The sequence below is a fragment of the Peromyscus maniculatus genome, chromosome X, assembly GCF_049852395.1.
Source record: "Peromyscus maniculatus bairdii isolate BWxNUB_F1_BW_parent chromosome X, HU_Pman_BW_mat_3.1, whole genome shotgun sequence".
NCBI classification, from domain to species: Eukaryota; Metazoa; Chordata; class Mammalia; order Rodentia; family Cricetidae; genus Peromyscus; species Peromyscus maniculatus.
This window is the reverse complement of record NC_134875.1, coordinates 144636749-144650884: the sequence shown is the minus strand read 5'-3', so window position 1 is coordinate 144650884 and position 14136 is coordinate 144636749. Positions and strand designations below refer to the sequence as shown.

Genomic DNA, 14136 nt, shown 5'->3' with positions numbered 1-14136 from the left:
CTAAGTTTCAGGGAATCTTTGCATAGGACGATTAGGAGCACCTTTTCATTCTGAAACGCTCACTCAAAACCTTTGCTGCCTCAGCTCGGCTGTAACTGAAAAGCTTGGCTTTTTTACATTTCTCGGGTAGAGTTTCCTGCCCTTTTGGGCTCTCTGTAGCTCTTCACCCTTACTCTCCCCAAGCGTTTCCCTCAGGGTACTCTGACCCACTGTCTTTTACTAGCTTGAAGAGACAGAGCTTAGAAGGGGTTTTTAGGAACTTGTCCTGGCCTCTTGCATTTAAGGGAGGATTTCTAAAGCTTGAAAGAACTTAGAGAGGTTTTGCTGTCTTAAGTTTGTTGTTTTCCCTTAGAGCTAATCACAGGTGGTCCCCATACTAATATCTTCAGGTGATTCTACTCTCGTCTTTCTGAGAGAGAAGGTTAGAGGCTTTAGTTTCTAAGTTTCTTTTTTCTTTTTTTTTTGTGGTCTTTCGAGACAGGGTTTCTCTGCGTAGCTTTGCGCCTTTCCTGGAGCTCACTTGGTAGCCCAGGCTGGCCTCGAACTCACAGAGATCCGCCTGGCTCTGCCTCCCAAGTGCTGGGATTAAAGGCATGCGCCACCACCACCCGGCATAGTTTCTAAGTTTCTTAAGAGAGAAAGATTAAGGGTTTTTAGAGAGATTTTCCCCCCAAATTTTCCAAGAAATGCTTTATAGTTTAAGAGAAAGATTTTTTCCCCAGGAGAAATAGTATCTTGATTCACAGTTTCAGAACCCCTAAGGTCATGTAATGTACATCATGGCTGGAGACCCATGAAGGCCATCCAGTAAGACTAGAAGACCCCTTCATGAAACTGAATATGAACTTGATGCTTCAGTGGAGACAGTAGAATGTTGGAAAACAGGCCCTTGATGTGCTTGGCCTAGAAAGCTACATGTATATATTGTAGAGAGCTCAAGAAAGAGGCTTCAAGCAGGGCAATGGTGGCACACACCTTTAATCCTCGCTCTCAGGAGGCACAGGCAGGTGGATCTCTATATGTTTGAGGCAAGCCAGTTCTACAGGGTAAGTTCAAGCACACCCATGACTCTGTTTCACAGAGAAACCCTGTCTCAAAAATCCAAGAAATGAGAGAGAGAGAGACAGATAGAGACAGAGAGATAGAGAGAGACAGAGAGAAAGGAAGGAAGGAAGGAAGGAAGGAAGAAAGAAAGAAAGAAAGAAAGAAAGAAAGAAAGAAAGAAAGAAAGAAAGAAAGAATGAAAGAGAGAAAGAAGTAAAGGTTACAGTGCTACAGCCAGTAAAACTGGAAGGCCAGGGTTCCTTCAGCCCCTTGACTCCAAAATGATACATACCATCATGTTATGACAGGTATAATATCGAGCTTTGGGATTTAGATTTTTCCCTCTTGGGTTTAGGTCCTCATTCAAGACACTCTTCCCTTACCGTGTCCCCACTCCTCCCTTTTATAATGGTAATGTTTACTCTGTACCATTTTATGTTAGAAGTCTGGGAGTCGATTTATGATTGTCCAGGGTCTCATTGTTGAAAACATGCCATGTCCCAAAAAGGACACTGGACTCCCAAAGAAACATGGGACTGTTTTAAAGACGGAATAAATGTATTTTGCATAATGAAATGAACTTCAACTTATAGCAACAAGGGGGAGAATATTGTATCTTAAAAGCAATAAACTTGAGGTGGGTGAGATTGCTCACTGTGTAAGAGTGTGTGCCATCAAGCCTTATAATGTGAGATTGAACACAGTGGTGGAGATGATAAAACAAGAAAACCAAATCTGACAAGTTTTCCTGTCTTCTGCACACCACATGGCCCACCAGAGCACATTGGAGATGCCTGGCCTTTTGTGATCTTCACAACCAGGAAATTAGGAAATGGCTACTGCTTTCTAGTAGAGACAGGCTGCAGATGGCAATGGCATCTTCAGTGTGCAGCATTGCCTTCTTACTTCAAGAGAGCATCCCATGCTGTCAGCAGTGCTATGGCTGAGACATCCAACTCTCCCCTCCAGAGATCTGAGTACTTAAGTGTTTCCACACAGGAATGTGGGGTTCTTGTGTATGTGTGTTGAGGTATCAGCTTACTTACAAACCCTCTTTCACCTTGTATATATCATGTTTATTTAAGCAACTTACATTTCACCAGTACTCTTGCCTGCTGCTGCTTGTTGGCAGCATCCAAAGACATGATCATCACCCACAGAGGTTAGAATGAGAAAACAGTTAAAGAAAGGAGTGTATTTGACAGGAAGGGAGGATATACAATTTAGACAAATCTCAGAAACCAAGTTGATATTTTATTTGGAATGAGTTGGTGATTACATAGTACTGTGTGAAAATGGGCAATTTCTTCAAGGATTCTCCTGGTAGATGTTACAAATGCCAAAGCCCTCACTTCAGGCCTTGTGCTCAGCCCGTTTGGAAACACATGGTGCCTTCAATTGACTCTGCATTTTCAAGGAGATCATCTCATAGAGGAACAAAATGAAACCAAAGAGTGACATCGTGGCTGTCAGGACACCCATTGGGAATACATTTGTGCAGTGTTTCTTTATAATGTCTTCTTTCTTTACGGGAAAGTCAGGTGGAAAGTCAAGTGTGGTTTGCCCATACATGTCTACCAGGTGGTTCAAGGTCACAGTAACAAGTGTGAAAAGGCTACTCACAGCCAAAAATATGGCAGACATCTTGTAGCAAAACAGCTGTATCTCAATGAATGGGTCTTTCATGCAGCTGATCTTAATGGCCACTGAAGTGAAAATCAGGACTAGGATTTTCATCAAAATGGCCCATGCTATCAGGACTTGTAAATACTGAAATTCTGATGACTTGTTCCAGGTTTCATTGATAGGGGTGTGAACCACCATCCTGGTCATAGACCCAAAGATGTTAAAGTCCTGAGTGTAATAAGCTTCCCAGAGTCCAATTGACACAAATTGCACAAGCTTGTTGTTAAACTCCCACAGGCGCGCGCCAGCATTGGCTGTTTGCAAGGATGATTTCAAATACCAAAGCTGATGTACTGCAAATCAGGCCACTGAACTTGAAGATGTACTCCTTCATGTTGGCAAATCTGAAGAAGGCATCAAAGAAGAATAGAGTCAGTGAGAATATAAGGGAAGGCAGAAAAACAGAAGGAGTCATGGCTTAGAGAGCACTAAGCTCTCATACCTTTTCCCTGTTGTCACATGGAGATATTTCAGTGGTTTATGTGCAGATTACTATTCTGAACATTGTAGATAATAGTAAGAGAAGCTTGAAGCTCCATGAGTATAGTGGGAATAGCTACTTTATGATATTTTGGACAACAATTTCATAATATCCATCAAATGCTGATATGTTCATATTTGTTGACCAGGTGTTTCAATGCTTGGAATTGACAGTGAGATGGGGGTTGGCAATATCACACCAAGATCATGTTTATTCACCTGTGTTTGTAATATAGGAATATTATGAATAATGTAAATGAGGGTAATAAACAAAAGAATGCTCAATTAATTAATTATCACTTCTAAAATAATGTGATAAAATTTCTCATGACTATTAAAAAAGGAAGTAACCTACATGGCCTGCTGGGTAGGGGAGGGGGAGGGGGCTCGAGAGTGGGAGAACAGGGGAATCTGCGGCTATTATGTTGAACTAAATGATATTGTAAAATAAATTTACCAAAAAAAAAGAAAGCATGGAAGATATGAATTTTATGTGTAATATATTTTAACAAGTAGATTTACATGTGGTAAATTTATTGGAAATGTTAAATAAATAAAATGTTCTTAATTCTCATAATCCTGGCAAAAGAAGATGTTATATAATAAAGGAGGTCGACAATAACAAGTTGTAACATAAAGCCTTAACCAGGTATGAGGTCCTCAGGAACATTCTTTGTATCACAGCAAATTTTTGAAAACCTAGAAATATTATTAAATTTTCCTTATATAAAAAAAATGAAAACTATAATTCACATGGTATATCCAATCATGTAAGAATGCCATTCATACTGCGTACATGTGTATACCAGTATATACACATATGTGTATACATATGCATATATTTATTGACAAATGTATATTAACCCAAAAGACATACACCAAATAAAGAACTCTAGGTAGATCAATGGAATAGTGTACACTGTCCTTCTTATTAGTATTTTCTGAAATGTAATTATTACTAAAAAACCAAGAACCACATATATCTCATAATTAAAGCTAGATTGAGAAAGACTTTCAAGACATGTAGGTATTTGGGATGGGGATATAGCTTAGAGTTATAGTGATCACCTAAGATGAATAAGACTCTGAACTCATTCCTTAGTATAAGAAAACTAAAATCTCTGTGTAAAATATGAGGTTTCATGGATATTTCCATCATTTGCTCTTCACATACTCAAATATCTTCTCTGAACATAAAACTAAGACTCCATGGGTTGCTGGCCAGTAGGGAAAACTCCCCATGGCCAGGCTCCCCTACCCCCCTATCAGACCCTGCAATCTACAAGACTCAAGCCCTACTCCAATACCCATGTGCCTGGGATCCCAGTAACTTCCTGAGACAAGGAATCTTCCTCTCACATTGTACCAAGAGGTGAATGACTCCCCTCCCTCCCAGAGAGTCCTGCCTCTGGGACCCAGGCCCTGGGAATAAAACAGTCCCCAAGAACCCCTAGACAATTCCTCCCCAGTTACTGGCTAGCAGGGAAAATTTCCTTGGGCCAGGCTTCTCTACTAATACCCCCTTCGGTCCCTTTAGTCTACAACCCAAGCACTACCCAATATCCATCTGCCTACAACCCCAGCAACTTGCTGAGACAAGGAATCCACCAGCTCTCATTGGATCAATGGTGGCTTCTTGAGACACAGATTCTGCCAGTTCTCACTGAACCAAGAGAGGCTTCCTAAGACACAGATTCCACCAGCTCTGACTATACCAAGAGCCCTGAGAAGACCAAGAGCAACTAGATGAGTCACAGAATCAGCTAGCTTACATTGGGCCAAGTGTACTCCCTGATATTTAGAATCTGCCAGCTCCAATTAGACAAAGAGCTAAGACTGGACACAAAGGGACCCCCTGAGTCACAGACACATAAAGCACAGAGTGGATCAATAGCAGCTTGCTCAGACACAGGCATCTCTTGCACCTATTAGAGGAAGAGATGGGCAGATTTCAATGAAAAAATACATACAACAACATAAAGAACAATATGGCATCAACAGAACCTAGCCCTCTTCTAACAGTAAGACCTAACATAGTAATGTAGAACAATCAGAAGAAAATGACCTTAAAAATAGCTTCATGAAGATGATAGAGGCCTTTCAGAAAAAAATGAAAAATTCCCTTAAAGGAATTGAGGAAAAGACAAACAAAAAATTGGAAGAAATCAATAAAGAAATAGAGGAAAAGGCAACTGAAAAATAGGAGGAAATCAATAAATCCCTTAAAGAAAGCCAAGAAAACCATGAAAAAGCAATTAAACATGTTAAGGAAACAGTTCAAAACCTGAAAAGGGAAATAGAAACAATGAAGAAGACACAAACAGAGGGAATGCTGGAAATAGAAAATATGAGTAAACAATCAGGAAACACAGATGCAAGTAACTAGCAGAATACAAGAGATGAGAGAATGTCTGGTGTAGTGGATACAATAGAGGAAATAAATTAATCAGTCAAAGAAAATACCAGAGGCCCGGTGGTGGCAGTGGCTGGCAGAGACAGACAGGCCCAGCAGGCTGGCAAAGACATACAGACCCGGTGGTGGCCCACAGAGACAGAGAGGCCTGGTTTCGGCCCACAGAGAAAGACAGGCCTGGCGGCGACAACAGGCAAACACAGGTAGGCCTCGAGGCAGCAGCCGGCAGAGACAGACAGGCCCTGTGGTAGCCCACAGAGGTAGACAGGCACAGCAGTGGTGACAAGCAGAGGCAGGTAGACCTGCAGTGGTGGCCAGCAGAGGTAGACAGGCCTGGCAGAGGCAGGCAGCCCCATCAGAGGCAGAGGACAGCCCAGTGGGGAGGCAGGAGGCACAGCAGGCAGCAGCTGAAACACAGTTCCAATAAAGACCAGAAACTGAGCTATTACCCGCTGAAGAGCTAGTGAAAACAAGCTCTTAATAAAGATCTTGGAACAGGGATGCTTCTAACTCCAACACCCTGGGAAGAAGCTATCTCTGTGGGATGGAACCAGAACGCATCTCAACACTCCATCTGAGGCCAACCCAGGACCCAGCTGCTGATCCTGCGAAACCCAACAACTTGGAGGTGTTGGTGAGACTACCCTGCTCAGCTGAAATCCATCTGGGAGAGGATTCAGATCCCTAAAGTTTGAAGTCTGAAGAAACAAGAACAGCTGAGGAGTTGACGAATGAACAAAACGTGACCTGGGAACACAGAAGAAGGCACTGCCCAGCCACCAAACCAGATCACCAGAATCATAAGTATATGCTTCACCAACTGAGATCAGCTGCTCCTGAAGAAACAGCCCAATAGCACCAATTTAACCAAGAAATCCTAGTGAACCAAGACTAAAAATTAGAACAAGAGAGGCACTCTCAGACATAGACACCAGCTGTACCAAGCAGAGGAAGAGATGAGTAGACGCCAGTGCAAAAATACAGGCAACAACATAAAATACTATATGGCAACATCAGAACCTAGTGATTCTACACCTGCAAGACCTGAACATACCAAGACAGAAAAAACAGAAGAAATCAATCCTAAAATGACTTTAAGAAGATGATAGAGGCCCTTAAAGAAGAAAAAAAATTCCCTTAAAGAGGAAATAAAAAATTCCCTTAAAGAGGAAATGAAAAACTCCATTAAAGAGGAAATAAAACTTCCCTTAAAGAGGAAATGAAAAACTCCATTAAAGAGGAAATAAAAACATCCCTTACAGAGGAAATGAAAAACTCCATTAAAGAGGAAATAAAAACTTCCCTTAAAGAGAAAATGAAAAACTCCATTAAAGAGGAAATGAAAAACTCCCTTAAAGTAATGGAAGAAAAAACAAAGAAAAAATGGGAAGAAGTCAAAGAAAGTCAAGAAAAAGCAATTAAACAGATGAAAGAAACATTCCAAGATCTGAAAAATTAATATGAGACAGTAAAGAAAACACATGCTGAGGGAATGCTGGAAATAGAAAACCTGACTAAATGAACAGGTACTAGGAAACAAGCATAACCAACCGATTGCAAGAGATGGAACAGATAATCTCTGACACTGAAGACACAAAGGAGAAAATAGATTCATAAGTCATAAAAAAAACAATAAAGACAAAAAAGTCATAACACAAAACATCCAAGAAATTTGGGACACCATGAAAAGACCAAACCTAAGAATAATAGGGATAGAAGAAGAGTACCAACTCAAAGGCACAGAAAATATATTCAACAAAATCATAGAAGAAAACTTTCCTAACCTAAAGAAAGAAATACCTATGAAGATACAAGAAGCTTACAGAACACCGAATAGGCTGGATCCAAAAAAAAAAAGTCCCCTCCCCACATAATAATCAAAACACTAAACACACAGAACAAAGAAAAAATATTAAGAGCCACAAAGGAAAAAGACCAAGTAACATATAAAGGCAAACCCATCAGAATAACACCAGACTTCTCAATAGAGACTATGAAAGCTAGAAGATCATGTGCAAATCTTATGCAGACACTAAGAGACCACAGATGCCAACCCAGACTTTTATACCCATCAAAACTCTCAATCACTATTGGCAGAGTAAACAAAATATTCCAGGATAAAGCCAGATTTAATCAATACCTGTCCACAAACCAGCCCTACAGAAAGCACTAGAAGGGAAAATCCAACCCAAAGAAGCTAAACACATCCATGAAAAATCAAGCAATAGATAATCCCGCATCAACATACACCAAAGAAAGACAACACAACACAACCACAAAAATAACAGGAATTAACAATCACTGGTCATTAATATCCATCAATATCAATGGTCTCAACTCACCTATAAAAAGACACAGGCTAACAGAATGGATAAGAAAACAGGTCCCATCCATCTGCTGCATACAAGAAACACACCTTAACTTCAAAGACAGACACTACCTCCAAGTAAAGGGCTGGGAAAAGGATTTCCAAGCAAATGGACCTAAGAAACAAGCTAGTGTAGCTATCCTAATATCTAATAAAATAGACTTCAAACTAAAATCAATCAAAAGAGATCAGGATGGACATTGCATATTTATCACAGGAAAAATCCACCAAGAGGAAGTCTCGATTCTAAACATTTATGCTCCAAATACAAAAGCACCCACATTCATAAAAGAAACACTACTAAAGTGTAAAACGCACATCAAACCCCACACATTAGTAGTGGGAGATTTTAACACACCACTCTCACCAAAAGACAGATCTACCAGACTGAAACTTAAGAAAGAAATAAAGGACCTAAAAGATGTTATGACTCAAATGGGGTTAATAGATATCTACAAAACATTCCATCCTAACACAAAAGAATATACCTTCTTCTCAGCACCCCATGGAACCTTCTCAAAAACTGACCACATGCTTGGCCACAAAACAAATCTCAACAGATACAAAAAAAAATGGAATTACCTCCTGTATCTTATCACACCACCATGCCTTAAAGTTAGACCTCAACAACAACAAAAATTATAGAAAACCCACAAACTCATGGAAACTGAATAATGCCCACCTGAAACATCAATGGGTCAAGGAAGAAATAAAGAGAGAAATTAAAGATATCCTAGAATTCAATGAAAATGAAAGTACAACATACCCAAACTTATGGGACACTATGAAAGCAGCGCTAAGAGGAAAATTCATAGCTCTAAATGCACACATAAAGAAGATGGAGCAGTCCCATACCAATGAATTAACAGCACAACTGAAAGCTCAGGAACAAAAAGAAACAAACTCACCCAGGGGAAATAGATGCCAAGAAATAATCAAATTGATGGCTTAATAAAATGAAATAGAAAACAAGAGAACAATACAAAAAAATCAATGAAACAAAGAGTTGGTTCTTTGAAAAAATCAACAAGATAGACAAACCCCTAGCCAAATTAACCAAAAGGCAAAGATAGAGCACCCAAATTAACAAAATCAGAAATGAAAAGGGAGACATAACAACAGACAGCAAAGAAGTCTAGAGAATCATCAGATCATACTTCAAAAACCTGTACTCCACATAAATGGAAAACCAGGAAGAAATGGACAATTTTCTGGATAAATAACACATACCAAATTAAATCAAGACCAGATAAACCATTTAAATAGACCAATAAACCCCAAAGAAATAGAAACAGTCATCAAACGTCTCCCAACCAAAAAAAGCCCAGGACCAGATGGTTTCAGTGCAGAATTCTACCAGACTTTCAAAGAAGAACTAATACCAATACTCTTCAAAGTGATCCACACAATAGAAACAGAAGGAACACTACCAAACCCTTTTTATGAGGCTACAATTATCCTGATACCCAAACCACACAAAGATGCAACAAAGAAAAAGAACTACAGACCAATCTCCCTCATGAACATTGAAGCAGAAATAATCAATAAAATATTGGCAAACCAAATCCAAGAATACATCAATACAATTATCCATCACGACCAAGTAGGAATCATCCCAAGGATGCAAGGATGGTTCAACATACAAAAATCTGTCAGTGTAATACACCATATAAACAACCTGAAAGAAAAAAACACATGATCATCTCATTAGATGCTGAAAAAGCCTTTGACAAAATCCAACACCCCTTCATGATAAAGGTCTTAGAAAGATCAGGAATACAAGGAACATTTCTAAACATAATAAAGGCAATTTATAGCAAGCCAACAGCCAACATCAAATTAAATGGAGAGAAACTCAAAGCGATACCACTAAATTCAGGAACAAGACAAGGCTGTCCACACTCCCCATATTTATTCAATACAGTACTAGAAGTTCTAGCTAGAGCAATAAGACAACAAAAGGAGATCAAAGGGATACAAATTGGAAAGGAAGACGTCAAACATTCATTATTTGCAGATGATGTGATAGTATACATAAGTGACCCCCAAAACTCTACCAGGGTACTCCTACAGCTGAAAAACTCCTTCAGTAAAGTGGCAGGATACAAGATCAACTCAAATAAAATCAGTAGCCCTCCTATACACAAATGATAAAAGGGCTGAGAAGAGCAGCTAGATACACAGCCAAGAGACCTATGAAGGCAGACCCATCAGAATAACACCCTACTTCTCAATGGAGACTTTGAAAGCCAGAAGGACCTGGACAGTTGCAATGCAGACACTAAGAGTCCATGGATGCCAGCCTAGACTAACATAACCAACAAAACTTTAAAATAACCATAAACAGATTGAGTAAGACATTCCAAAACAAAACCAGATTTAAACAATACCTATCCACAAATCCAGCCCTACTGGAAGTACTAAAAGGAAAATTCCAACCTAAGGAAATCAGATACACCCATGAAACACAGGAAATAGATAATCCCACAGCAGTAAATCCTAAAGAAGAGAAATACACACACACTACCACCAAAAGATAACAGGAATTAATAATCACTGGTCATTAATATCCCTTAATATCAATGGTCTTAATTCACCTATAAAAGAAACAGGCTAGTAGAATGGATATGAAAGCAGACCCATCTTTCTGCTCCATACAAGAAACACACCTCAATTTCAAAGATAGACATTACCTCAGAGTAAAAGGATGGGAAGTCTTTCCAATCAAATGGACTTAAGTAACAAACTGGTATAGCTATCCTATTATCTCACAAAATAGACTTCAAACTAAAATCAATCAAGTGCGATTGAGAAGGGCATTACATACTCATCACAGGAATCCACCAAGATGAAGTTTCGATTCTGAACATTTATACCACAAATGAAAAAAAATATTAAAGCTTAAATCACACATCAAGCCAAACACATTAATAGTGAGAGACTTCACCACCACACACTCAACACTGGACAGATCTGCAAAATCGAAACTTAACAGAGAAATATGGGGCTTAACTGAAGTTATGACTCAAATAGGCTTAATTGATATCTACAGAAAATTCCACCCTAACACAAAATACCTTCTTCTCAGCACCTGATGGAACCTTCTCTAAAATCAACCACATACTTGGTCACAAAGCAAATCTCAGCAGATACAAAAAAAATTGGAATAACCTCCTATATTCTATCAGACCACCATGGTTTACAGTTAAATTTCAACAACAAAAATTACAGAAAGCCTACAATCTTATGGAAACTGAATAATGCTCAAACAATTCACCAATGGGTTAAAGAAGAAATAAGAAAGAAATTAAAGACATCCTAGAATTCAATGAAAATGAATGTACTACATACCCAGACTTATGGGACACTATGAAAGCAGTGCTAAAGGGAAAATTCATAGCTCTAAATGCCCACATTAACAAGTTGGAGAAATCTCACATTAGTGACTTAACAGCACACCTGAAAGCTCTAGAACAAGAAAAAGCAAAGTCACACAGGAGGAATAGATGTGAGGTTATTATCAAATTAATAGCTGAAATCAATGAAATAGAAACAAAGAAAACAATATAAAGAATAAATGAAACAAAGAGTTGTTCTTTGAGAAAACCAACAAGATAGACAAGCCCTTATCCAGACTAACCTAAAGGCAGAGAGAGAGCATCCAAATTAATAAAATCAGAAATGAAAAGGGAGATGTAACAACTGACAATGAGGAAATCCGGAGAATCATTAGGTCATACTTCAAAAATGTGTACTCAACCAAATTGGAAAATCTAAATGAAACGGACAATTTTCTGGATAGGTACCACATACAAAAGTTAAATCAAGACCAGATGAACTATTTAAATAGACCAATAACCCCTAAAGAAATACAAACAATCATTAGAAGGCTCCCAACCAAATAAAGCCCAGGACCAGATGGTTTCAATTTAGAATTCTACCATATTGTCAAAGAGGCATTAATACCAATACTCTTCAAATTGTTCCACACAATAGAAACAGAAGGAATGTTACCAAACTCCTTTTATGAGGCTACTGTTCCTCTGATTCGCACACCACAAAAAGATGCAACAAAGAAAGAAAATTACAGGCCAATCTCCCTCATGAACATTGAAGCAAAAATAATCAATAAAATATTGGCAATCTGACTCCAACAACACATCAAAAACATTATCTACCATGATCAAGTAGGCTTTATCTCAGAAATGCAAAATAGTTCACGATGGGAAAATCTGTCAATGTAATACACCATATAAACAAACTGAAAGAAAAAAATCTACATGGTCATTTCATGAGATGCTGAAAAGGCCTTTGACAAAATCCAACACTTCTCCATGATAAGGGTCTTGGAGAGATCAGGAATACAGGAAACACACCTAAACATAATAAAGCAATTTACAGCAAGCCAACAGCCAACATCAAAGTAAATGGAGAGAAACTCAAAGCGATTCTTCTAATACCAGGAACAAGAAAAGGCTGTCCATTATCCCCATATTCATTCAATGTAGTACTTGAAGTTCTAGCTAGAGCAATAAGACAGCAAAAGGAGATCAAGGGGATACAATTTTGAAAGGAAGAAGTCAAACTTTCACTATTTGCAGATGATATGATAGTATACATAAGTGACCATGAAAATTCAACCAAGGGACTCATAGAACTGATGAACATCTTCAGTAATGTGGCAGGATACAAGATTAACTCAAAGAAAATCAGTAGCTCTGCTGTATATAATTAATAAATGGGCTGAGACAGAAGTCAGAGAAATATCACCCTTTACAATAGCCACAAATAATATAAAATACCTTGGGGTCACTCTAACTAAACAAGTGAATGACCTGTGTGACAAGAACTTTAAGTCCCCGAAGAAAGAAATTGAAGAAGATATGAGAAAATGGAAAGATCTCCCATGATCATGAATAGGCAGATTAACACAGTACAATTGGCAATCTTACCAAAAGCAATGTACAGATTCAATGCAATCCCAAGGAATTCTCAATCATACCACAACTACACATTCTCAACTATGTTCATAGTAGCTTTATTTCTAATATCCAGAACCTGGAAACAATCTAGGTGCCCTTTAACTGAAGAATGGATAAAGAAAATGTTGTATATATACATAATATAGTACTAGTCAGCAGAGAAAAAATAATGACATCATGAGGTTTGCAGGCAAATGGATGGAACTAGAGAAAAATCTGAGTGAAGTAACCCAGACTCAGAAAGACAACCATGGTATGTATTCCTTCATAAGTGGATACTAGATGTAAAGCAAAGATAACCAGACTGCAACTCACAACTCTATAGAGGCTACCTAGTAAAGAGGACTTTAAGAAAGACACAGGTATTGCCAAGTGACAGAAAAATGGATGATATCTACTGAGCAAACTGGAGGTGGGGGTGGGGGTAATGGAGGGCAAGGGTCATGGGAAAGTGCACTTAGGGGAATGGGAGGTCCTAGCTGGATCAGGAACAGATTGGGAGAACAAGCAAAGAGATACCACGATAAATGAAGACCCCCATGGGAATAGGAAGCAACAGAGTGCTAGGGAAGTCCCTAGAAATTCACAAATATACCTCCACTATAAACTACTGGCAATAGTAAAGAGAGTTAGATGACCTCCACTTGTAATAGGATGGCTGAATACCCTAACTGTCATGATAGAACTCTCATCCAATGACTGATGGAAGCAGATGCAGAGATCCATGGCCAAACCCCAGGTGGAGCTCCGGGAGATCAACCAGCGAGGAAGAGGAGGGATTATATGAGCAAGAGGTATTGAGACCAGGATTGGAAAAAGCACAGGGACAAATAGACAAACTAACAGAAACACATGAACTGTGAACCAATAGCTGAGGAGCTCCCATGGAACTGGAGCAGGCCCTCTGGATAAGTGAGACAATTGATGAGCTTGAACTGTTTAGGAGGCCCCTAGGCAGTGGAACTGGGACCTGTCTTTGGTGCATGTGTTGGCTGTTTGGAAACTAGGGCCTATTTGAGACACCTTGCTCAGCCTTGGTGCAGGGGACTGGACCTGTCTCAACTGGATCTACCAGGCTGGGCTGAATCCCAATGGGAGACCTTGCCTTTGAGGATGTGGGAATTGGTGGGTGGTTGGGTTGGAATGAAGGGGATTTGGAGGAG

The 14136-nt window shown here is 39.2% G+C and overlaps 1 pseudogene; it reads right to left on the bottom strand.

The window, feature by feature from the left end:
• Positions 1 to 2310: 2310 nt before the first annotated feature.
• On the bottom strand, positions 2311 to 3145 carry LOC143271100 (uncharacterized; annotated as a pseudogene).
• Between the last annotated feature and the right edge of the window lie 10991 nt (positions 3146 to 14136).